The sequence below is a fragment of the Sinohyriopsis cumingii genome, chromosome 4 (genome assembly GCF_028554795.1).
Source record: "Sinohyriopsis cumingii isolate HCF-2022 chromosome 4, ASM2855479v2, whole genome shotgun sequence".
Classification (NCBI taxonomy): Eukaryota; Metazoa; Mollusca; class Bivalvia; order Unionida; family Unionidae; genus Sinohyriopsis; species Sinohyriopsis cumingii.
Window position 1 is genome coordinate 60,247,820 of NC_142964.1, and position 26,516 is coordinate 60,274,335.

The 26,516-nt window shown below is 39.4% G+C and overlaps 1 long non-coding RNA gene across 1 annotated transcript; it reads right to left on the reverse strand.

Moving 5' to 3' along the window:
• Positions 1-2,880: 2,880 nt before the first annotated feature.
• On the reverse strand, positions 2,881-26,109 carry LOC149801253 (uncharacterized). Its single transcript, XR_016420607.1, has 4 exons — positions 25,989-26,109; positions 4,664-4,693; positions 4,175-4,247; positions 2,881-3,362 (listed from the first exon to the last, which is right to left on the reverse strand). It is a non-coding gene; the product is annotated as an uncharacterized LOC149801253 (long non-coding RNA).
• Positions 26,110-26,516: the final 407 nt, after the last annotated feature.

A 26,516-nucleotide genomic window follows, 5' to 3' on the forward strand; every position in this document is an offset into this window, starting at 1 on the left:
GTATGTAAAGTGTTATATAGCGTAGTTAAGACTTCACGAAGTAATGGTCTTTTCCATGCTAAGAAAAGGTATGCTAACGTAGTTGTACATAGAAATGGTTTTATGTATCACTACACCGTAAACGTGATATGTAAACTGTGCATGAAAGAAGCGCTGCAGCCTATGGAAGTGTGACTGATATTACTTATCGATTAGTACTTTTGTTGTACTATACTGTAAAATATAAAAGAAATAATTACTTAAACTTCGATTTTCCATATTTCTCTGTTTCTTCCTTCCTTTCTTTTAGTTATTTACTTTTCTTTTTAAATTCATGCTTTTTAATTTATTTTGTTATGTAGTATTCTAAGGAGTAATTGTATTGTCAGTACTGGACGTATTTGTTGCAACTAGTTTCTGACTGATTTTAATCATTAGTTTAAACCAATCAAGGCAGACATAAATCCCACTGGAAATATGTTGAAATCCCGACTTTAGCCTATTTGATTGACTTTTGCATAAATAAAATAAGTCACAATCGCATATCCAGTTGATATTTTACATTCAGAAATATAGTTACATTGTACTTATTGTTTGAATTTCCATAACTGTGCGGTGTAAAGTTGGCCTCTGAGAAAGAGGGGGGAGGTAATTGAAAATGGCTGGCGTTATCTAGAGGATGACCTCCCTCGATGTTATAGCCCGGTGGGAGTGAAAAAAGAATAGAATTTCAACCGAGAACTGAGCAAGAATACTAGGACGAAATAAAGCAACACGACCCCCTTTAGACACGAAAAATAACAATTTAATCAAACCAAATTAAATGCAGCAATTCCAATTCGATCTAAATTATATCAACATAATTTAATAGCAGTGTCCAATTTGGATTTATTTGATCATAATGACGAGTGCTGAAAATAGCGCAATCTCCACGAGTGATTTGCATCACCTTCATTCCCTTGATAGTATATCAACGTCTTCCTGTTTCTTCGAGCCTTCCTATTCTCTACGCTTCATCTCCTTCCTGGACTTCCTAGTCCTTTATTCGGAACTCGTCACTACTTTTTCTTTGAACTTCCATCTTCGGACTGTCCCGTCTCTCCCCAGAAAGCTGTTCCTTAAAGGACCAAATTACCCCAAAATCTCTCTATGTACCACTTTCTACATGTACATAAAATTCCCTCACTTTCTCACACAGAAGCATACTAACTATCCACACACTGCGTAAATTCTGACTTAGTACGGTAGAACATTACTCTCGTTTCACAGCGACAGGTCATAAATTACCACGTTAGCGTCTATCGAACATTACCGTATTCTTTTACCTATGCTACTATATGTTCGATTACTATTGCATGAAATTCACAAATTCTAACTCACTGCAGTCTCTAACCTACAAGATTATTTAAATATTACAAACTCAGATATAAATAGATAAGTATCGTTAACTCACGATAATCAGTATCGTCCTAACAGACAAAGGAAATTATTTCATATAACTCTATGAAATCCCACACATATGAAAATTTGGATAGCATTCAATCAATTCTACCAATGAACTAATAACTGTAAAATTAAAAGGTAAATTTCACAACAGCTCTAGCATCAACACATTTTCATGAAATTGAATAAAATAAATTGCATAACAACTATAGCATCAACACTTTTCCATGAAATTGAATAAACGATACATAATATGGAACCTAGTCATAGCAAACACATTTGTATAAAACAAACAATAAAAAAATAGAAAATTACGTGGTAAATTAAAATTGCGTACCTTAATGCTCTTTTCTGTTACAGCTTGTGCGTCCTAGCACTAAACCCTGTCTTTTCTCACGAGACAGCCACCTCGTCCCTTTCTTGCTTAACGAGGAAAGCACTATTCTTATTAGGCTTCCCCCAGAGCAAAAATTACTCCCTTTTCAGGAAATTTCGGACTAAAGAATTCCGACTAAGGTCGCCACTTTAAATTCTCATTGCTTCTAAAGTGTACGCCTTAATTTCTTTTGCCCGATCGTAGGCAGATGTTCCTAAATTTTTCCCAAGATAATAATTTCTTCTGTCATATTTAGACAGCATAGAATCTGTGAACTACGGGGTATATCAATTTTCCTTTGAAAATGATAATTTGACTTGGGTTCCTATCAAGCATTTATTCTTGGTAGCTCAAATGTTTACATTCTCAGGACAGCGTAGCACTGCCCTTGGTCAAATCTCACTCAGTCATGAATTTTAGCCTTTCAAGTTTTAACAGTAACCGGGGGGGGGGGGGAGAAAAGAAGGAAGGTCGAAGTGAACCTTCACGAAGACTTTTCTGGCTTAAATGCGGTAATATTTTAATGTTCAATGCATTCAACTTTTAGGTTCAATACAATTCAAAATTCGACACCTCACATGCGGCCTTTGCAAAGAATTATCACAGTCCTGGGTATGCCAAATTTGTTTGTGCTGAGACTGTTATTTAAACATTCAACTTCATAATTTACAGGATTCTTGAAATCATAAAGCTTGAAAATATATTATACAATGCATAATGGGCTTAACGAAGCGAAGGTCGTTCGTGCACAGGTTTTAATTGACTTTCAAGCTACTTGATTTCATGAATTTGCATAGTATGCGATCCATTTTCAAACTTCACGATTTTGCTACGCCCGTTCATGTATAGTGTGTAATCGCTTTTCAAATTTCATGGCTTGATAATTTGCTTCAGCCGTTCATGGACTGTGTCCAATCCACTTTCAAACTTCATGACTTTGATACTTTTCGACGACCGTTAATGCATGGGGGTTAATCGATTTTTAACATTTATGACTAAATTAATCCCTTAAAAGATGGTATTTAATTCTTATTAAATAGTCATAAAAATAAAAATGAATCTCACGAAATAAATAACATAACTGCAATTTAACCATTCTTTATAAATATTGGAAAAACACATGACACGGACTCATGAATACGTAAGCACCGTTATGATCTAATGCTTTCACGTTTTCTGAATTATGTGATTTTTAAAAAATTTACAAGTTCACCTGACAGAACTGTCTAAACTATTACCTCCAACATCTAAAACTCGATCGTTAACGGCCAAACTCCATGATCTGAAGAAAATAAAAAAAAGACGATTAAGCGTCTTTTAGTAACATATTTCTCGAGCAATGTCTCCTACATTCTTACTGTTTGATAGGTTCGCCTTGAATGTAACACGTATCATAAAACTAGTTTTCAGAAATCAAGCCTTCATTCTGCTTATAGTCCCTGTCACTTATTACAACCGATTTCTGCAACCTTTCTCTTCATTGCTGGATTGAATATTAGGAAACGGTCGATATCACCAGAAGCCACCAGCGAAACCACACTGAGCCGTGCATGAGCAGGTTGCCCTGTAAAATGAAATATTCATGTATGTATCTGTGTATGTATTTATGTATGTATTTATGCAGGTAGTTAGATAGTCCAGTAGATATGTTGGTGGTAGTAGTACTAGAGGTAGTAGTAGTACTAGTAGTAGTAGTAGTAGTATAGCAGTTTCCCGCAATCATCTGTTTGAAACTGGAAATTAAATGCATTTTAAAATATTAAGGAACAACAAATATATACATATAGTATCTTGAAAGTATAGTCGCCGATCGCTAACTTTCAGTAACTTTAATATGGTATCGCGGCTCGCAATACCATAACATTCCGGACTAAAAGAAGATGGTATGTGACAACAGGGAAGAGTATAAGCAACAGTTGTAGTCTAAAAGTAACAGTTGTCGTAGTAGTAGCAACAATAATACTGGAAGTAGTATTAGAGTAGCGGTAGTAGCTGGAGAAGGAGAAAAAGAATATATATATATATATATATATATATATATATATATATATATATATATATATATATATATATATATATATATATGAGAGAGAGAGAGAGAGATAGATAGATAGATAGATAGATAGATAGATAGAGAGAGATGGCGAGTCTTTGCAAAATAAAATGGGATACTTTATACACATAAACTAGTGCGTAGAAGTTACAATGGGTTGCATAACTTGGTAGTTAATACACGCGTCGTGCACTTTATGTTTTTTTTTTTCTGTACCAGGTATCGGGATGAGCAAGATTTCTTTTGTTTCCTCGCTTTTAAAATTCACATACTCTATACTGTTGCTGTGTGTGTGTGTGTGTGTGTGTGTGTGTGTGTTGTACCAGCATATACTTCCGTCAGGACAAGTTCCTGGTGAACAAGGATCTACAAAGCATAATCTATCCCCGCATCCTGCTGTAAATAATAATAATAATAATAGCAATAATAATGCAAGGATTAAAGAAGAATAACGACAACAAAGATTGAAATATGTGTGATTGTGGGAACGGAATCGGTTATATTTTTATTCAGTCGCACGCCAAAAGAAATATATTGGACGACGTGGTTTAGTTATTTTCTTGTATCATTAATTGGTTGTACAGTACAAAAACAACACGCACTTTAATCAGAATAAATGTTCCATTTTCCTTTTATAAACTATATTAGCATGACCCAAATTTCACAAATTTGTTTAAAGTTTATATTTGAAATTTATTAATTTTAGAAATTTGTACATTTGTGTACTTGATGACTGTCTCTAATTCCCACACTACAGAACTAAACAAGCGAGAGAGAGAGAGAGAGAGAGAGAGAGAGAGAGAGAGAGATACTTGGAAGGGTGTCCACATTGTTTCCACATCCTGCAAAAAGAAGATGATCCACATTCAAGGTGTAATATTTTTTTTTATAGTATTCACATTACTATATTTTAATGGCCACCAATTTCTACTACTTAATAGATTTATTTAGATGACCAGACCAATCAATACAAGATTAAGTCGATGTGCTGTAGGTGACCGGGGATATACTTTGCAACTATTTTCACTACTGTACTAAACATTATGTGTTTGTAAAAAAATAACGACAATAACATGCAGTATGTGAAATGTGTAAAAGTCAGTTCGTGAAATGGAAAAATACCTCCCAAAAACATAACCAGAGTTACAAGCACTTTTCATTTGAACTGCAAATTGTATAACAGGAGATTTCTTGCCTATAGGTGTTTATATCTTGTACTATTTGTGGGTAAGGATAATCAATACCACGTCCTTTTACAAACATAATATGACGAAGCGAAGATGCACACAATTATAACAGAGAAAAGAAAACAATAATATCCTGCAAGAGTAAATATGGCACAGTTCATGATTTAATAGACTTTTTGAAACGAAACATTAATTGTGATAATTAAATTAGGGGTGATATATCTCTAAGAAGTTCTAGTGGGTTTATTTAGAGTTCAGTAGCCACGAAAGTTGTGCCACTAGGTCAATCTATTAACAATGACTTAAGTGAACAACAACCATATTACAATCTAGATTTCCGTAGCAAATTTGATGCAGCTAACATGCAGTTTGCAATGTCAAGTTTTTGCATCAAAATACGTAATAGTCTGGAGTCGTATAAGTTGCAAGAGAACAGAGGGGTATTCAAAAAGCAAACTTAATTTTCTCGGGGAGGGGGAGGGCTGGAGGTTTCTTTTCCGCATGGACCTTTTTACCTTTTACCTCAAGTTAATTTTTTCCAACTAAAATACTATATATAGTAGGGGCTCTCTTTGTTGCTATAAATCAGACGAAAGCTTTTCACAGTTCAAATTTTGTTTTCTCAATAAGCAAAAAAGATTACAGCTCCTACTCAATCTCGCTAAAAAAAATTAGACGGTCGCTCCTTAAATCGGTTATCTAATGCTATAAAAGTATTGCAAACAGTAAGAGAAAGAACACATGAAATGCCATCAGTACTTACAATCAACTTTATTGTGAAAAATGCATTAGACGATGATACTGAAAAAATGTATATTTGGAAGAATATTCCATTTTACAATCATTCACTTTAGAACGCTCTTTATACCTAGGCCCAGCGTACATTTCCTTTAACATACTTGCATTTAAATTTTAAAGTGGTTTGACATGGACAACACAATACAACCATTGGCACCAGACACCATAAAAATTGGCAACAACTAATATACCTCATCTGGTTGTTTTAAAGCTGGAACAAGAAGAAAACAAAATGTGCAGAATACTAAGCAAAGTTAAATAAAATATAAGGCAGAATATAGATAAAATGCACTGTTCCTACGATCTGAACATTGTTCTAGGCGAGAAACAAAATACAACCTTGGTATATATATATATATATATATATATATATATAATGGAGCATACAGTACTGGAGGACAAAACAAACGCCTCTAAAGACTAACCAGTACATTTGGAATCATGATTACTTCTATATAATACAGGAATATTTAATGGTTGGACGGATAATGACCGGGTGCTATTATGTTTCTGCCGAATCACATGGCTAAAGAGGCACTGTTGTGCATTCGAATTTATTACAGAAACTATTCAAGAACTGTTATAAACAGTTCTCTGCTGTCAAGGTGTAGGTTGTAAGAACATTTCGTGTAGTGCTTTGGCACTGGCTGTTTGCTTTCGTTATGTTATATTGTTCTGATTTAGGTACGTTTAGTTCATTCTGGTCGCTTCCTCTCAGTGCGTCACCTGGCTTTAGTCTAAAGTTTCGCTTGTTTTCTTTTTCGATACGTGTGTCATGTAAGCTGCAAACACAACTCGTATATAACCAAAAACCAGAACAAGGAATCCGTTTGTGTTAAGATTGGTGTACAAGTCGTTATACAGCAGTTTATATGGTAAAGTTCTTCCATATAATTTCGCCAACGCTCCATTTGCAGCATGCCTTCTTTTACTTTTTTCTGCTTTTATTGGTGTTTTCTTTTTCTGTATTCGTTTAAGAATTATGGAGGCAAACGTCGCAGGATCAAACGTAAGTAACGATGCGTCTAAAATTATGGAAATCATGGAATCATGTTAGTAGTATATGGGGTCACCCTAGCGTCAAGTGAACTTACCATGCAAAAACAGTCGATTCACTCTGGCGTCAAGGGGAATTTAACATGGGAAATTTTAACATGGATGGAACTGTAGAGCGTCAAGGGGAATTGAACATGGAAATTGAACAGGACCGGTACTTTAACGTCAATGGGACTTTAACGTTAAAATATGGGGTTTGCACTTTGTCGTAAATGGAAATTGAACATGGGAATGTCACCTGGATGTCAATGGGAATTGAACTTTGGGTGACGTCATGAGGTTTATAGGGTTAAAACATTTTATAGGGATTTTAATGTATTTGTAAGGACAAAGGGTAGATAGGGACAAACATACAAATACACATTTAAACACACAGAAAAGACGACAGAAATGTTCTAAAACAAACCTCACAGAGAGAATAGAGGCTCAAAAAAGAAAAGTCTATTGTATGGGTTCAAAACATTTATTCAAGTATATACAGGGCTCTCTGGCCTGTGCTTTGGTCTAAGCACTATCCATTTAATACATAAACATTTCTACATCAAACAAACCTATTTACTAGTTATTTAGTTCTTGGCTCTAGTAAACCTGTTTACATTTAATGTTCATTTATAAGAAAAAGCTAACACAAAACAAGTAACATGCAATCAAATAGGACAAAGTTCATGTTTCTCTCTCTCTATTCGTCTCACACGTTGTTAAAAATCTGGTCAGCTAGCACTTGTGTCCCAGCGTAGATATTTCCCATCACTTAATCCGTTTCATTCATAAATCGGCTGTTATATCCATCGTGCTAGGTACACTTATCAGTAAGCAGATCAAGTGCAGTCATCGTCTTGTTCCCATGGAGGTACAATGTATACCATATGAATGGTTACTTTTCCTTCGTTGATGTCAAATTTTCCTCTCATCGACTGCACGTCTTCAATAGCCCTAAAAAGTTTGGACGAAGTTATTTCTGCAGGTGTGCTAAATCCGAGACATACAGGTGAGTTCAAACTGTCGCGATACATAGATAGGCTCAAACGACCTCGATCTTTGACTTGGCAATGACATTTGAGTTCCTCTAACAGTGAGTCAAGTAGGTCCGTAATGAAACCTGCTACTTCCTCGGCTGAAATGTCAGACGCGAAGTCTCTAAATTTCACCGTGTAGGTGTAAGTTGTCGTTCTAAATTTTCTTGAGGTCGCTGTCTGAGTCATTTGGATGCTAAAATACTCCTGTAGGTCTACTGAATCCTTTCCCTTCTTGGACGCACTTTGCTGTGACGGTATGGTAGTGAAAGAGGTCAGTGATGTTTGTTCCTTCTCTTTTTTCATCTGCGTAGAGTGATTCATCTTTCTCGTTGCTTGTCCTCGCAATGAAGTGTCGTTCTTGGAAGTCGTCCCTTTTTATACTGGGTGATATCAGTATGTCCATAAAGTAAAGTTTTGTGGTCTGGAAGTTTCACTAGCTGCACGTAGTTTGTCATGGCGTTAGTACATAAAAAACTAAGATGTGTTACTGCATTGGTGATGTGATAGTGAGGCAAAGAATCACACCCGAGTTTCTCGTTGGACTTGAGTCTTACGCTCTATACTTGCTGTTTGAAGGGATTCATTTTTTCTCAATTGGTCTTAGTAGTGACAATGAACTGTTGGTCTTGGACGTTGTCCTTTTTTATATGCTGACCAATATTGATGTGGCCGTACGGCAAAGTAAAGTGGTTGGGAAGTCGCACTCGCTTCTGGTACACGATTTGATAGACTTTTTCCAAGGGTCGACTGACGATGTGGTGAGTGGGTAAATGTACAATCTTAATCGGCTGGTAGGTGGTCACTTTAAAGTTTGCATCCTCTCCAGACTGCAAGGCTTCTTTCAATAAGCCAAAGTTGACCACACGACTGGTACGATAATTCAGAGTCAATCCTTTCACTTTACACTCTGTGTGCACTTCTCCTTGTGGGTCCCGGTATTCGTAGCCGTAATTTTTAGGACCGCCACTCGCGAAACTTAGAATCTTGTCGTCAGGATGTTCGTCTGTCCAGGCTCCTAAACGGTCTCCTTCGATGTTAGGGTGTTGCTGACCCGGTCGATCGATGTAGATGCAACTGTCCGTGTCAAAGTACAGGACGCGATCCCCTAACAGTTCTAAAGCTTCGTACAATTTTAAGCGAGCATGAGCTGTCACGTAAGCCGCAATGATGACATTTCCAAAAGGGTCGTCTTGTACAAAGTCCAGATCTTCTTCGTAATTGACCAAGATTAAATTCTCTCGAACGACGTCCACGTGTTTCATGTATTTGGTTTTGTCGTGAATCATCTGGAAGTAGCGGGAAGGTTCTGTCAAATATTCCGTCTTGGGTAAACACGGTCGTTGTGCCATTTTACCCCACAAGCAATTTAACATCACTTTGGCAAACGATCGCCTGCCTTCGTTTTTCTCGATGTGGTCCAAAGAGATGCCTTCTTGTTCGTAGTATTTCTCTTTGAATTGTATTTGGTCTTCGGGAGTGTGACACCAGGAAGGATAGCCGCTGGCTTCTTGCTTCAGTTTCAAAAAGGCATCCACGTAGTCTGCGAAAATACCTTTCTGAGTAGGGTCACCCTTGTGGTATTGTTGTGTCTTGGGAAAGTGGCAAATTTCGTACACTTCTAACAGTTGGTATCTCATGTCCATAGCTTTGAACAATTCTACGCTGACCCAGGTTCCCGTCAAGGCCCGTTCTTCCTGGGTGTGCTGACAAGGCTGATCTTGGTTGCACGTTTCGGCACAAGTACGGCACAAGGGAAACATCAGTTTGCCTTGACAATGGTGAGGTAAGACGGGATGGTATAGGTTCGTGGGAGGCAAAACTTTGCACTTGATCAAGCCTTCGTATTGTCGAATGTTGACCAGGTCGATGTGTTCCGTCAGCAATCGCGGGTGCCCTGTAGGAAAGTGACAATATTTGCACACGTAGGGATACAGCGAACACACATCCAAGTATTTGATTTCTTCTCCTTTCTCTTCGTCGGCTTGGTACAGCAAACAGGTGGCATTGGTCCTTCCTCCGTACAAACTATCCCTCGGGTTCAAGGGGTCCATCAGCTTGTAACTTTCCACGACACGTTTAAACTCGGGATCGATTTTCAAACGGTGATCGTATTCGTGTTCCCACATTTCCACCACTTGGTATCCTTGCTGTTCTAACTTCAAGCGTCGCTGACAAGTGTCCTGGTACAGGTCTTCCATGGTCCGTTGTAAAAACTGATTTTTAGTGTCACGGTCAGGGTAGCAGACGGGACATCCGTGAAATTAGCAACCGTTAAACTCATACACGATCTTGGGGTTTTTTAAGTCCCAGCCATCGACCGAATACGTTCCGATGGTCCTTTCGCCTCCTCCGTTGCGGGCATGCTGAATCCATTTGCCTTCCTTGTCGCACAAGTAATGTAACCAGCGTAGGGCTTTGACCGAGTATTGACGCTTGACATAGTTGGTCGTTTGAGGACTGATGACAGCCACGGTCTTTTGAGGCATGAATCGTTGGCGGTACACTAAGGAACACGCTTTGGCAATGGTGCAAGCTTCTTTCAAAGGATCGACCCCTCCGTGTTCCATGAACAGTTCTCGAAATTTTCCACAGCAACGTCGTAAAATGTCTACGTCGGAACGACAATACTTTAAAATTTCTTCCTGAAAGTCGAAGGGGTCAGAGGCATGAGCCTGGTACCAAGCGTAGAAATCTTCTCATTGTTCGGTACGCATGTTGTCGGGGTCGTAATAGTGAGCCTCAGGCAAATGGGGTAGAACGGCATGTTGATTGGCTTCCGTATTGAAAAAGTGTGGAAAGTACCCTTTAGCCATTTCTGTCATTCCAAACGTTTTAGGCATTCGACTCAAAGGCATGGCCAAGTAACTCATCGAATCTTTAAACTGCACTTGTCCCACTCGCATGAAAATGATTTTGGCTCTGTTCAAAGTGACTTTAGGACGTTCGGTGCCATGTTCCGTATAGTACCTCAAAAGAAACTGTCCATCGTATCCGGAGAAATTGTGAGCCATCACTGTGGCATGGCGATGACAATCTCGGTAACGTTCGATGTCCTCTTTGCTCCATGTCTTGTCGATGGGGTCTAAGACCCATTTTGGCAAAATCGTCTAGCGTCTTTGGTCCTCGAAAGATTTTTTCACGCCCTCCAGGAATTTTGCTGCAGTGAGGGCAATAACTGAAGATAGGTTCTTGAATACACATCTCGCACGCTCGATGAGCCACGCAGAAATTAGGAATGTGAATGCCAGTCTCTTGCATGCATTCGAAATCGAAAAAGATGAAATTGCCTTTTTTCTTGTGACCGTCCTCTTTCTCTGGTGGGGGTTGGTATTTTTGCACGTAACATTCGTGTTCCAAGTCCACGATGTGGTGACAAATGTGACATTTTTTCTTTCCTGAACATACGTGTGCCTTGACACTATTGGTACGTATGCCTTGTCCACACGCGGGGCACAATCTAAGCAGTTGACAAGCGCATTTCTTCTGTGAACCTTGCGTCTTCAAATGTTGTTGGTAACAGGTAGGGCTGACAAACGTGCGCAGACAAGTTGAACAAGGCACTGGTTCTTCGCTCAGACAGGGTTGAGAGGCCAAACATCCTGAGCATTTCCATCCACAATGTTTGTGTTGCTCTCGATTATTATAACCATAGTCACATTTCTCACAATAATAAACATATCCCAGGAATCCAGTGATACTGGTAATGGTATCGAAATGTTCATCGTGATGATAAAGGTGAATGTATTTTCCGTCTTTAAAATCTTGACCTCGAAACAACAGAGGCCCGCGCATTTCTTGAGGGTGCACTTTCAAGGTGTAGCGTGGAGCTAGGGCATCTTGCAATTTTTGCATCTCAGGAATGCCACAGGGTGTGTCTTTGGACACTCCGGCTTGTTGTAACAGGAGTTCTGCTTCATTTCGTTGTTTGGCTCGGTCGGATTGTTGAATAGTTTTCCAGGTTCTTTTCCATTCTACCGTGTCGTTCTTGTTGGCATAGGTTCGTCCCACCACGATGGCACGGGCTAAACACATCTGGTCATGAGGGTTGTTAATTCGGACGAGACTTGTTTTGGTGTTGCGAAGGTCGTCCACCAATAAGACCTTTTTGCATCCTGTCCCTTGAGGAAGAGAGACGTGAGCCATTTTCAGTGTGGCTTTACCATCGGTGATGTCAAACTTGTCATTGGATTGTTGCACCTGTTGTATCTTGTCCATGACTTTGGAAGGGGTCAGTTCTGCGGGTCTGCTAAACTCGATCCAAACAGGGGATTTCAAGCTGTCGTGTTGTATGGATAGTGTCAAGCGATCGTCTTCTTTGGGTTGACATTGTCGCTTGAGTGTGGTGAGCAAAGAATCCCACATCTCGGTGATGAACCCTTCTGCTTTCTCCAACGGTACGTCGGACTTGAAATCTTTAAACTTCACCGTGTAGGTGTAAGCCGTGGTTCTAAATTTTCTAGAAGAGCGCTTTTCCGTCTCTCGAATGTGATAGTACTTTTCAGGGTTGACTGGTGAACTTTGGTTTGGAGTAGACTCTCTCTGTCTGGTCGCAGACGTGGAAGGTGTTGGTTCAGGTTCGCTCATGTCTTCTATTTGAGCGAACACTTCTTTTCGTGTGTGAGGCGATACGTCACTTCGCTGCCTCTTACGTTCTTCTTCTCTCTCACTGAAATCGTGCGATCGTTTCATCTCGATTGCTGATTCAGAAATGATTTAACCAAGTTCATTCTTTCCATATATACCCTCTCTACCTCTCGTTGTGACAATGACTTGGTATATTTCACAAGGCAAGTGAAAGCCAAGCATATAGGAACCCAACGACAGCGTTGCGTCTTAAACACCTCATGCATCTTGACGACCCTTCGATTCAAACGCTACCACGAAAGAAAATAGTTGCAATTAAAATAAAACAGACAGTTGGTGTCTTCAAGAGAGCTAGAGACGGCACTGTGTCTCTGGGACACGTACGTACGTACTCCAGAAAACTACGCTACTCGACAATGTGAGTGTGCTTGTCAAAATGTTTGAATAAGATTAAAAATGTTTGTCAGTTTCAAAACGCGAACCAGTACTGTGTCCGTTTAATATTTGATGTGGCAAGAAGAAATGGTACAATACGCAACAAAGGGTTTGTACGTTTACACTCCAATCTGTCTGTACTGCAGTGGTAACAGCGCTCTTGCGTTGGCATTATTTTGCCACACTACCTTTTAAATAAAACAATGCATCACTCATCATAAACGATTTCATTGGCTATACTTATTTTCTTACCGCTTTCGCTTCGAATTGACTTCAGTACCTTTTCGCACAGCGACAAGATCGGACGTGTTTTTTTTATTCTGCGTCTGGTCGCTACACTACTTGCCCTGAATTTACAACCAAACAATGTGTTACACATTGTAATTGACTTCATTGGCTAACCGATATTTTACACTTCTGTCTCTGTTGATGTGAGTGTGCTTGTCAAAATGTTTGAGTAAGATTAAAAATGTTTGTTAGTTTCAAAACGCGAACCAGTACTGTGGCCGTTTAATATTTGATGTGGCAAGAAGAAATGGTACAATACGCAACAAAGGGTTTGTATGTTTACACTCCAATCTGTCTGTACTGCAATGGTAACAGCGCTCTTGCGTTGGCATTATTTTGCCACAATACCTTAAAAAAAAAAAACCAATGCATCACTCATCATAAACGATTTCATTGGCTAAACTTATTTTCTTACCGCTTTCGCTTCGAATTGACTTCAGTACCTTTTTGCACAGCGACAAGATCGGACGTGTTTTTTTTTATTCTGCGGCTGGTCGCTACACTACTGTCAACAAGCGCTGAATTTACAACCAAACAATGTGTACACATTGTAAGTGACTTCATTGGCTAACCGATATTTTACAATTCTGTCTCTATTGATGTGAGTGTGCTTGTCAAAATGTTTGAGTAAGATTAAAAATGTTTGTCAGTTTCAAAACGTGAACCAGTACTGTGGCCGTTTAATATTTCACGTGGCAAGAAGAAATGGTACAATACGCAACAAAGGGTTTGTACGTTTACACTCCAATCTGTCTGCACTGCAATGGTAATAGCACACTTGCGTTGGTATTATTTTGCCACACTACCTTTAATAAAACCCCAATGCATCTCTCATCATAAACGATTTCATTGGCTATACTTATTTTCTTACCGCTTTCGCTTCGAATTGACTTCAGTACCTTTTCGCACAGCGACAAGATCGGACGTGTTTTTTTATTCTGCGTCTGGTCGCTACTCTACTTGCCCTGAATTTACAACCAAACATTGTGTTACACATTGTAAGTGACTTCATTGGTCAGTCGATATTTTCCACCGCCTTAGCTTCAAATTGGTTTCACTTGTTATTCGCACCGTAAGATGATCAGACACGTTTTTCTGTACCTGACCATTAGTCACTTCACAAACAATAAAACTAAAACACAAATGATCACGCCATGAGCGGCTCATGGAAATTATGTTAGTCATGTTACGAAATATAGCACGACTTGTTTGGATGTACTTTTCTGCGGTCACTCTTTAATTACATGCGTCTTCAGTTCACTCTTGTGATATTTTTTGTAAAGGGTGTATTTTTCTCAAGCTTTTATTTCATACAAAGATTTACTGATGGAAGAAAAAAAATCGTTCTACAATTTTTTAGAGTGTAAACTTTTGAAAAAAATGACATGACGAACAGTTCACGTAATTATGGTGACTACTGATCACAATTTTGGAGAGGTATCTTCAAACGGGAACATATTCCATTAGGGTATAAATCAAAACTACAATGAGAGAGAGAGAGAGAGAGAGAGATCATGCATTCCTACTTTAAAAATATGACGACACGTACGTTTGTTTTTATGGCACATTTTCCTTATGAAAGTTTCAAAGAAACACTCATTCCATTTACATAAGATAAGATAAGAATTCTTTATTTCAGACTACATAGTCTATACATCTAAATTAAAATATAGATATAAAGTAAAATCACTGAAAACATAAAAGAACATATAGAACATAACACAATCACATCCATAGAAAAAATACACCCTTTACAAAAAATATCACAAGAGTGAACTGAAGACGCATGTAATTAAAGAGTGACCGCAGAAAAGTACATCCAAACAAGTCGTGCTATATTTCGTAACATGACTAACATAATTTCCATGAGCCGCTCATGGCGTGATCATTTGTGCTTTAGTTTTATTGTTTGTGAAGTGACTAATGGTCAGGTACAGAAAAACGTGTCTGATCATCTTACGGTGCGAATAACAAGTGAAACCAATTTGAAGCTAAGGCGGTGGAAAATATCGACTGACCAATGAAGTCACTTACAATGTGTAACACATTGTTTGGTTGTAAATTCAGGGCAAGTAGAGTAGCGACCAGCCGCAGAATAAAAAAAACACGTCCGATCTTGTCGCTGTGCGAAAAGGTACTGAAGTCAATTCGAAGCGAAAGCGGTAAGAAAATAAGTATAGCCAATGAAATCGTTTATGATGAGTGATGCATTGGGGTTTTATTAAAGGTAGTGTGGCAAAATAATACCAACGCAAGTGTGCTATTACCATTGCAGTACAGACAGATTGGAGTGTAAACGTACAAACCCTTTGTTGCGTATTGTACCATTTCTTCTTGCCACATCAAATATTAAACGGCCACAGTACTGGTTCACGTTTTGAAACTGACAAACATTTTTAATCTTACTCAAACATTTTGACAAGCACACTCACATCAATAGAGACAGAATTGTAAAATATCGGTTAGCCAATGAAGTCACTTACAATGTGTACACATTGTTTGGTTGTAAATTCAGCGCTTGTTGACAGTAGTGTAGCGACCAGCCGCAGAACAAAAAAAAAAACACGCCCGATCTTGTCGCTGTGCAAAAAGGTACTGAAGTCAATTCGAAGCGAAAGCGGTAAGAAAATAAGTTTAGCCAATGAAATCGTTTATGATGAGTGATGCATTGGTTTTTTTTTTTAAGGTATTGTGGCAAAATAATGCCAACGCAAGAGCGCTGTTACCATTGCAGTACAGACAGATTGGAGTGTAAACATACAAACCCTTTGTTGCGTATTGTACCATTTCTTCTTGCCACATCAAATATTAAACGGCCACAGTACTGGTTCGCGTTTTGAAACTAACAAACATTTTTAATCTTACTCAAACATTTTGACAAGCACACTCACATCAACAGAGACAGAAGTGTAAAATATCGGTTAGCCAATGAAGTCAATTACAATGTGTAACACATTGTTTGGTTGTAAATTCAGGGCAAGTAGTGTAGCGACCAGACGCAGAATAAAAAAACACGTCCGATCTTGTCGCTGTGCGAAAAGGTACTGAAGTCAATTCGAAGCGAAAGCGGTAAGAAAATAAGTATAGCCAATGAAATCGTTTATGATGAGTGATGCATTGTTTTATTTAAAAGGTAGTGTGGCAAAATAATGCCAACGCAAGAGCGCTGTTACCATTGCAGTACAGACAGATTGGAGTGTAAACGTACAAACCCTTTGTTGCGTATTGTACCATTTCTTCTTGCCACGTGAAATATTAAACGGCCACAGTACTGGTTCACGTTTTGAAACTGACAAACATTTTTAATCTTACTCAAACATTTTGACAAGCACACTCACATCAATAGAGACAGAATTGTAAAATATCGGTTAGCCAATGAAGTCACTTACAATGTGTACACATTGTTTGGTTGTAAATTCAGCGCTTGTTGACAGTAGTGTAGCGACCAGCCGCAGAACAAAAAAAAAACACGCCCGATCTTGTCGCTGTGCAAAAAGGTACTGAAGTCAATTCGAAGCGAAAGCGGTAAGAAAATAAGTTTAGCGAATGAAATCGTTTATGATGAGTGATGCATTGGTTTTTTTTTTTTAAGGTATTGTGGCAAAATAATGCCAACGCAAGAGCGCTGTTACCATTGCAGTACAGACAGATTGGAGTGTAAACATACAAACCCTTTGTTGCGTATTGTACCATTTCTTCTTGCCACATCAAATATTAAACGGCCACAGTACTGGTTCGCGTTTTGAAACTAACAAACATTTTTAATCTTACTCAAACATTTTGACAAGCACACTCACATCAACAGAGACAGAAGTGTAAAATATCGGTTAGCCAATGAAGTCAATTACAATGTGTAACACATTGTTTGGTTGTAAATTCAGGGCAAGTAGTGTAGCGACCAGACGCAGAATAAAAAAAACACGTCCGATCTTGTCGCTGTGCAAAAAGGTACTGAAGTCAATTCGAAGCGAAAGCGGTAAGAAAATAAGTATAGCCAATGAAATCGTTTATGATGAGTGATGCATTGTTTTATTTAAAAGGTAGTGTGGCAAAATAATGCCAACGCAAGAGCGCTGTTACCATTGCAGTACAGACAGATTGGAGTGTAAACGTACAAACCCTTTGTTGCGTATTGTACCATTTCTTCTTGCCACATCAAATATTAAACGGACACAGTACTGGTTCGCGTTTTGAAACTGACAAACATTTTTAATCTTATTCAAACATTTTGACAAGCACACTCACGTTGTCGAGTAGCGTAGTTTTCTGGAGTACGTACGTACGTGTCCCAGCGACACAGTGCCGTCTCTAGCTCTCTTGAAGACACCAACTGTCTGTTTTATTTTTCTTGCAACTATTTTCTTTCGTGGTAGGGTTTGAATCGAAGGGTCGTCAAGATGCATGAGGTGTTTAAGACGCAACGCTGTCGTTGGGTTCCTATATGCTTGGCTTTCACTTGCCTTGTGAAATATACCAAGTCATTGTCACAACGAGAGGTAGAGAGGGTATATATGGAAAGAATGAACTTGGTTAAATCATTTCTGAATCAGCAATCGAGATGAAACGATCGCACGATTTCAGTGAGAGAGAAGAAGAACGTAAGAGGCAGCGAAGTGACGTATCGCCTCACACACGAAAAGAAGTGTTCGCTCAAATAGAAGACATGAGCGAACCTGAACCAACACCTTCCACGTCTGCGACCAGACAGAGAGAGTCTACTCCAAACCAAAGTTCACCAGTCAACCCTGAAAAGTACTATCACATTCGAGAGACGGAAAAGCGCTCTTCTAGAAAATTTAGAACCACGGCTTACACCTACACGGTGAAGTTTAAAGATTTCAAGTCCGACGTACCGTTGGAGAAAGCAGAAGGGTTCATCACCGAGATGTGGGATTCTTTGCTCACCACACTCAAGCGACAATGTCAACCCAAAGAAGACGATCGCTTGACACTATCCATACAACACGACAGCTTGAAATCCCCTGTTTGGATCGAGTTTAGCAGACCCGCAGAACTGACCCCTTCCAAAGTCATGGACAAGATACAACAGGTGCAACAATCCAATGACAAGTTTGACATCACCGATGGTAAAGCCACACTGAAAATGGCTCACGTCTCTCTTCCTCAAGGGACAGGATGCAAAAAGGTCTTATTGGTGGACGACCTTCGCAACACCAAAACAAGTCTCGTCCGAATTAACAACCCTCATGACCAGATGTGTTTAGCCCGTGCCATCGTGGTGGGACGAACCTATGCCAACAAGAACGACACGGTAGAATGGAAAAGAACCTGGAAAACTATTCAACAATCCGACCGAGCCAAACAACGAAATGAAGCAGAACTCCTGTTACAACAAGCCGGAGTGTCCAAAGACACACCCTGTGGCATTCCTGAGATGCAAAAATTGCAAGATGCCCTAGCTCCACGCTACACCTTGAAAGTGCACCCTCAAGAAATGCGCGGGCCTCTGTTGTTTCGAGGTCAAGATTTTAAAGACGGAAAATACATTCACCTTTATCATCACGATGAACATTTCGATACCATTACCAGTATCACTGGATTCCTGGGATATGTTTATTATTGTGAGAAATGTGACTATGGTTATAATAATCGAGAGCAACACAAACATTGTGGATGGAAATGCTCAGGATGTTTGGCCTCTCAACCCTGTCTGAGCGAAGAACCAGTGCCTTGTTCAACTTGTCTGCGCACGTTTGTCAGCCCTACCTGTTACCAACAACATTTGAAGACGCAAGGTTCACAGAAGAAATGCGCTTGTCAACTGCTTAGATTGTGCCCCGCGTGTGGACAAGGCATACGTACCAATAGTGTCAAGGCACACGTATGTTCAGGAAAGAAAAAATGTCACATTTGTCACCACATCGTGGACTTGGAACACGAATGTTACGTGCAAAAATACCAACCCCCACCAGAGAAAGAGGACGGTCACAAGAAAAAAGGCAATTTCATCTTTTTCGATTTCGAATGCATGCAAGAGACTGGCATTCACATTCCTAATTTCTGCGTGGCTCATCGAGCGTGCGAGATGTGTATTCAAGAACCTATCTTCAGTTATTGCCCTCACTGCAGCAAAATTCCTGGAGGGCGTGAAAAAATCTTTCGAGGACCAAAGACGCTAGACGATTTTGCCAAAATGGGTCTTAGACCCCATCGACAAGACATGGAGCAAAGAGGACATCGAACGTTACCGAGATTGTCATCGCCATGCCACAGTGATGGCTCACAATTTCTCCGGATACGATGGACAGTTTCTTTTGAGGTACTATACGGAACATGGCACCGAACGTCCTAAAGTCACTTTGAACAGAGCCAAAATCATTTTCATGCGAGTGGGACAAGTGCAGTTTAAAGATTCGATGAGTTACTTGGCCATGCCTTTGAGTCGAATGCCTAAAACGTTTGGAATGACAGAAATGGCTAAAGGGTACTTTCCACACTTTTTCAATACGGAAGCCAATCAACATGCCGTTCTACCCCATTTGCCTGAGGCTCACTATTACGACCCCGACAACATGCGTACCGAACAACGAGAAGATTTCTACGCTTGGTACCAGGCTCATGCCTCTGACCCCTTCGACTTTCAGGAAGAAATGTTAAAGTATTGTCGTTCCGACGTGGACATTTTACGACGTTGCTGTGGAAAATTTCGAGAACTGTTCATGGAACACGGAGGGGTCGATCCTTTGAAAGAAGCTTGCACCATTGCCAAAGCGTGTTCCTTAGTGTACCGCCAACGATTCATGCCTCAAAAGACCGTGGCTGTCATCAGTCCTCAAACGACCAACTATGTCAAGCGTCAATACTCGGTCAAAGCCCTACGCTGGTTACATTACTTGTGCGACAAGGAAGGCAAATGGATTCAGCATGCCCGCAACGGAGGAGGCGAAAGGACCATCGGAACGTATTCGGTCGATGGCTGGGACTTAAAAAACCCCAAGATCGTGTATGAGTTTAACGGTTGCTAATTTCACGGATGTCCCGTCTGTTACCCTGACCGTGACACTAAAAATCAGTTTTTACAACGGACCATGAAAGACCTGTACCAGGACACTTGTCAGCGACGCTTGAAGTTAGAACAGCAAGGATACCAAGTGGTGGAAATGTGGGAACACGAATACGATCACCGTTTGAAAATCGATCCCGAGTTTAAACGTGTCGTGGAAAGTTACAAGCTGATGGACCCCTTGAACCCGAGGGATAGTTTGTACGGAGGAAGGACCAATGCCACCTGTTTGCTGTACCAAGCCGACGAAGAGAAAGGAGAAGAAATCAAATACTTGGATGTGTGTTCGCTGTATCCCTACGTGTGCAAATATTGTCACTTTCCTACAGGGCACCCGCGATTGCTGACGGAACACATCGACCTGGTCAACATTCGACAATACGAAGGCTTGATCAAGTGCAAAGTTTTGTCTCCCACGAACCTATACCATCCCGTCTTACCTCACCATTGTCAAGGCAAACTGATGTTTCCCTTGTGCCGTACTTGTGCCGAAACGTGCAACCAAGATCAGCCTTGTCAGCACACCCAGGAAGAACGGGCCTTGACGGGAACCTGGGTCAGCGTAGAATTGTTCAAAGCTATGGACATGAGATACCAACTGTTAGAAGTGTACGAAATTTGCCACTTTCCCAAGACACAACAATACCACAAGGGTGACCCTACTCAGAAAGGCATTTTCGCAGACTACGTGGATGCCTTTTTGAAACTGAAGCAAGAAGCCAGCGGCTATCCTTCCTGGTGTCACACTCCCGAAGACCAAATACAATTCAAAGAGAAATACTACGAACAAGAAGGCATCTCTTTGGACCACATCGAGAAAAACGAAGGCAGGCGATCGTTTGCCAAAGTGATGTTAAATTGCTTGTGGGGTAAAATGGCACAACGACCGTGTTTACCCAAGACGGAATATTTGACAGAACCTTCCCGCTACTTCCAGATGATTCACGACAAAACCAAATACATGAAACACGTGGACGTCGTTCGAGAGAATTTAATCTTGGTCAATTACGAAGAAGATCTGGACTTTGTACAAGACGACCCTTTTGGAAATGTCATCATTGCGGCTTACGTGACAGCTCATGCTCGCTTAAAATTGTACGAAGCTTTAGAACTGTTAGGGGATCGCGTCCTGTACTTTGACACGGACAGTTGCATCTACATCGATCGACCGGGTCAGCAACACCCTAACATCGAAGGAGACCGTTTAGGAGCCTGGACAGACGAACATCCTGACGACAAGATTCTAAGTTTCGCGAGTGGCGGTCCTAAAAATTACGGCTACGAATACCGGGACCCACAAGGAGAAGTGCACACAGAGTGTAAAGTGAAAGGATTGACTCTGAATTATCGTACCAGTCGTGTGGTCAACTTTGGCGTATTGAAAGAAGCCTTGCAGTCTGGAGAGGATGCAAACTTTAAAGTGACCACCTACCAGCCGAACAAGATTGTACGTTTACCCACTCACCACATCGTCAGTCGACCCTTGGAAAAAGTCTATCAAATCGTGTACCAGAAGCGAGTGCGACTTCCCAACCACTTTACTTTGCCGTACGGCCACATCAATATTGGTCAGCATATAAAAAAGGACAACGTCCAAGACCAACAGTTCATTGTCACTACTAAGACCAATTGAGAAAAAATGAATCCCTTCAAACAGCAAGTATAGAGCGTAAGACTCAAGTCCAACGAGAAACTCGGGTGTGATTCTTTTCCTCACTATCACATCACCAATGCAGTAACACATCTTAGTTTTTTATGTACTAACGCCATGACAAACTACGTGCAGCTAGTGAAACTTCCAGACCACAAAACTTTACCTTATGGACATACTGATATCACCCAGTATAAAAAGGGACGACTTCCAAGAACGACACTTCATTGCGAGGACAAGCAACGAGAAAGATGAATCACTCTACGCAGATGAAAAAAGAGAAGGAACAAACATCACTGACCTCTTTCACTACCATACCGTCACAGCAAAGTGCGTCCAAGAAGGGAAAGGATTCAGTAGACCTACAGGAGTATTTTAGCATCCAAATGACTCAGACAGCGACCTCAAGAAAATTTAGAACGACAACTTACACCTACACGGTGAAATTTAGAGACTTCGCGTCTGACATTTCAGCCGAGGAAGTAGCAGGTTTCATTACGGACCTACTTGACTCACTGTTAGAGGAACTCAAATGTCATTGCCAAGTCAAAGATCGAGGTCGTTTGAGCCTATCTATGTATCGCGACAGTTTGAACTCACCTGTATGTCTCGGATTTAGCACACCTGCAGAAATAACTTCGTCCAAACTTTTTAGGGCTATTGAAGACGTGCAGTCGATGAGAGGAAAATTTGACATCAACGAAGGAAAAGTAACCATTCATATGGTATACATTGTACCTCCATGGGAACAAGACGATGACTGCACTTGATCTGCTTACTGATAAGTGTACCTAGCACGATGGATATAACAGCCGATTTATGAATGAAACGGATTAAGTGATGGGAAATATCTACGCTGGGACACAAGTGCTAGCTGACCAGATTTTTAACAACGTGTGAGACGAATAGAGAGAGAGAAACATGAACTTTGTCCTATTTGATTGCATGTTACTTGTTTTGTGTTAGCTTTTTCTTATAAATGAACATTAAATGTAAACAGGTTTACTAGAGCCAAGAACTAAATAACTAGTAAATAGGTTTGTTTGATGTAGAAATGTTTATGTATTAAATGTATAGTGCTTAGACCAAAGCACAGGCCAGAGAGCCCATGAATATACTTGAATAAATGTTTTGAACCCATACAATAGACTTTTCTTTTTTGAGCCTCTATTCTCTCTGTGAGGTTTGTTTTAGAACATTTCTGTCGTCTTTTCTGTGTGTTTAAATGTGTATTTGTATGTTTGTCCCTATCTACCCTTTGTCCTTACAAATACATTAAAATCCCTATAAAATGTTTTAACCCTATAAACCTCATGACGTCACCCAAAGTTCAATTCCCATTGACATCCAGGTGACATTCCCATGTTCAATTTCCATTTACGACAAAGTGCAAACCCCATATTTTAACGTTAAAGTCCCATTGACGTTAAAGTACCGGTCCTGTTCAATTTCCATGTTCAATTCCCCTTGACGCTCTACAGTTCCATCCATGTTAAAATTTCCCATGTTAAATTCCCCTTGACGCCAGAGTGAATCGACTGTTTTTGCATGGTAAGTCCACTTGACGCTAGGGTGACCCCATATACTACTCATGTTGGCAGTTCTGTATCTTACCTTTAGAAAGCTTGGTGTTAGCAGACCGGCCAACATTAGTTACGTCATGGGAGGAAATAAAATGATCTAATTATTTCGGATGGTTTAACTGTATTTCCTTACTATGCGTTGTAGTTGTCCTTAGACCACTGACAATCATTAAGGATTCTTTAAATAATGTAAACGGAATTAAAGCTGCCTTAGTAAACAACTTATTTATGGCCCAATGAAAAATGAAAGCAGTATAATTTACGTATTTAGGCAACCTAATTAGATTGCTCTAAACAAGCATTTAGGCTGCCATACAAGAGTTATTGCTTACTCGCTGACATAATTGCCTGCTATAATTATGTTTCTTAACGCCGTTTCAGTAGGTGTCGTTGCCATTTTGTCGGCATTAAACGACAATGTAAACTGGATGTTCAGTTACTTCTTGAACATCTCTTTCTATCTCGGGAAAATAACTAGAAAATTATACCTTCTTTGTTAGCATGATGCCCCAGTGCTAGACATCACTACAAACTGTCACACTTCAGACATCGTAGCGATATGACTGAATTTTTTGTTAAAACTACGCTAAAAACAAAATCACACACACACACACACACACACACACACACACACACACACACTGTTCATCTGCTTCTTGAACATCTCTTTCTATCTCGGGAAAATAACTAGAAAATTACACCTTCTTTGTTAGATGTCTTAAATAGATGTCTATTTTTTGTCTCTGTTTTTAGTTATGCATTTCAATATTTCTATCAAATATGAGAAAAGTGGTCACAAAATAAATGGATGAATGAATTAATGATATCAAATTTTTCCAATGAGATTTTTCATAGGCAAGAAAACTTCATAATATGAAGTATGCCGTTATAAAACTTTTCTTAATTGTGACGTAATATTTATCCAAGTCGTCTACCTTGGAAATTACATTTTATGTTTTATGTTTCATTCAACTGCATTGGTTCTGAAACATAATTACACGAATGACTCAATGCTTTATCTAAAGATGACGCCATCCATAATAGCATAATATAAAACGTGATGGCATTTAACGCAGACAGTGTACAATTTATATCTCAAAATTGATTGCATTATATTATACGATCCATCGGGATATACTCAGCGCGACCACTTATCAGATGAGGGATAGTCATTTCGCCTTTCTTTCTGGTATGGTCGACTGAAGGTGACCCCGAATGACCCGTACCATTTCTAATGGGGTAGTGCTGGAACGGTACATTCTCACTGGATCATACCGACCAACTGAAAAAAATGCCTTCTCGTTCATATGTGCACATGTTGGTGATTTATATATGAAGTTCTAAGTTATGTCCTCAATAGTCTCATGTTTTCACTTTTTCCTCTCTGTCAATGTTACCATCGTAATCTCCTAAAGGAGAAAATAACGATAACTTTATGAATGATATCCATCAAAAATTCCAAATTCATGTGATTTAAAATAACTTAGTTCCTCTCTCGGATCGAAACATATTTTAAAACGTTTTGGTAAATTCATGGTTAGATATGCTGCCTCCAAATATGTTTAAGAACAAAATGTTTAAAAGTGTGTGTGCTTACATCTATCTGTATATTTTTATACCTCTCTAATGCTGTTTCTTCTAGCCCTTTCCTGAAAACTCCTCAAATCTAGACACCACAATTATAAAGACGTTAAAGTGTATTCTTTTTATTATCTATCTTCACTCAAGGCCTTTGATGTATATATGTCAAGACCGATCCATAAATATTTCGATGAAGTGAGCACGCGTTGTTCATACTTGATATGAGGGAGGGATATAGGCATATCTCCATTACAGATATGCATCATGTATACTCTGTAATAGTTATGTTTTCAGAGGACAGACCCTAATTAATTATCCAGTGACAAATTTATCTTGATCAATACTTAGAATTGCGCACATGGAAATCGATAATGTATAAAGAAACATATCTTTTTACAAATGTCCGAAGAAGGGGATTGGTTCATATATTAAAGTTATGGGTTGGCAGAGATGGACATTGCCAGTCTCGTTGTTATGACCAAAATATGATATATGATATCTTCGTAATCAAAGATGGAGAGCATATCTCGTATCTGGATGGAATTTTCAAACTCGTTCACAAGCATAGCCCACCATCAATCTCTAGACATTATTATTGGACTGCTCCGCTCCTAGTACGTGAAAACTATACGACTGTATAACCCAACCATTATGTACAAAGATCTTGTGCAACAAATGAATGTATCCATCAGGCTTTGTGTAGTCAGCAAATTTATTTGGTCATGGTATAGAGACCTTATGGAAAGTGACCCAAACAAGGCCAATCTTTGTCAGTTTGATTTACAAGAGATACATGGTATCCCGCAATCTGAGACGGGTCGTTCTTTAATCATCAACAATGTTTATAAAACCTAGCTGAAGATTGCTGAAGAGCTGTACTCTTCAAGATAAATAGACATTTAGGAAATGATCCCATATTTTAACAATTACTCACCAATCAGCACGACAACCACCAGAAAACAAACAAGTGCGCTTTTCATCTTTGAGGAGATCCTTCACAATGAGGCAAACAGTACTTTCGGCGAGAACTATCATTTGTTCAGTTAATAAGACGGCAATTTATAGTCCTCTGTAGCTGAGTCACGTGCACATATATACGCTGAATTGAACTACATCCTGGTGTTAATTTGTACCAAGAAATTCGGCCTTTGTTTTTCACACAAAGGTACATTACCAGGAATAAATATTTGACACTTTGTATACAGAGACCCATGATCTGTTTTGAGAAGAATGAATTAGCAAGCAAAACAGTTGAGTGAAGTGTCTCCATGCGAATATCTTGTAAATCCTGGTATTGTATCCTTCTGGAAATATCTTGTGAATCCTGGTTTTCTGTTCCTGTGATTGTTTGTGTAAACTATTCTGTATTCACATATATATTGTGAAATCAATTGTATTTTATTTAATAATTTTTAAGGTTAAAATCAAAGTTTAAAATAGTATTTTAAATTTTGATATTTTA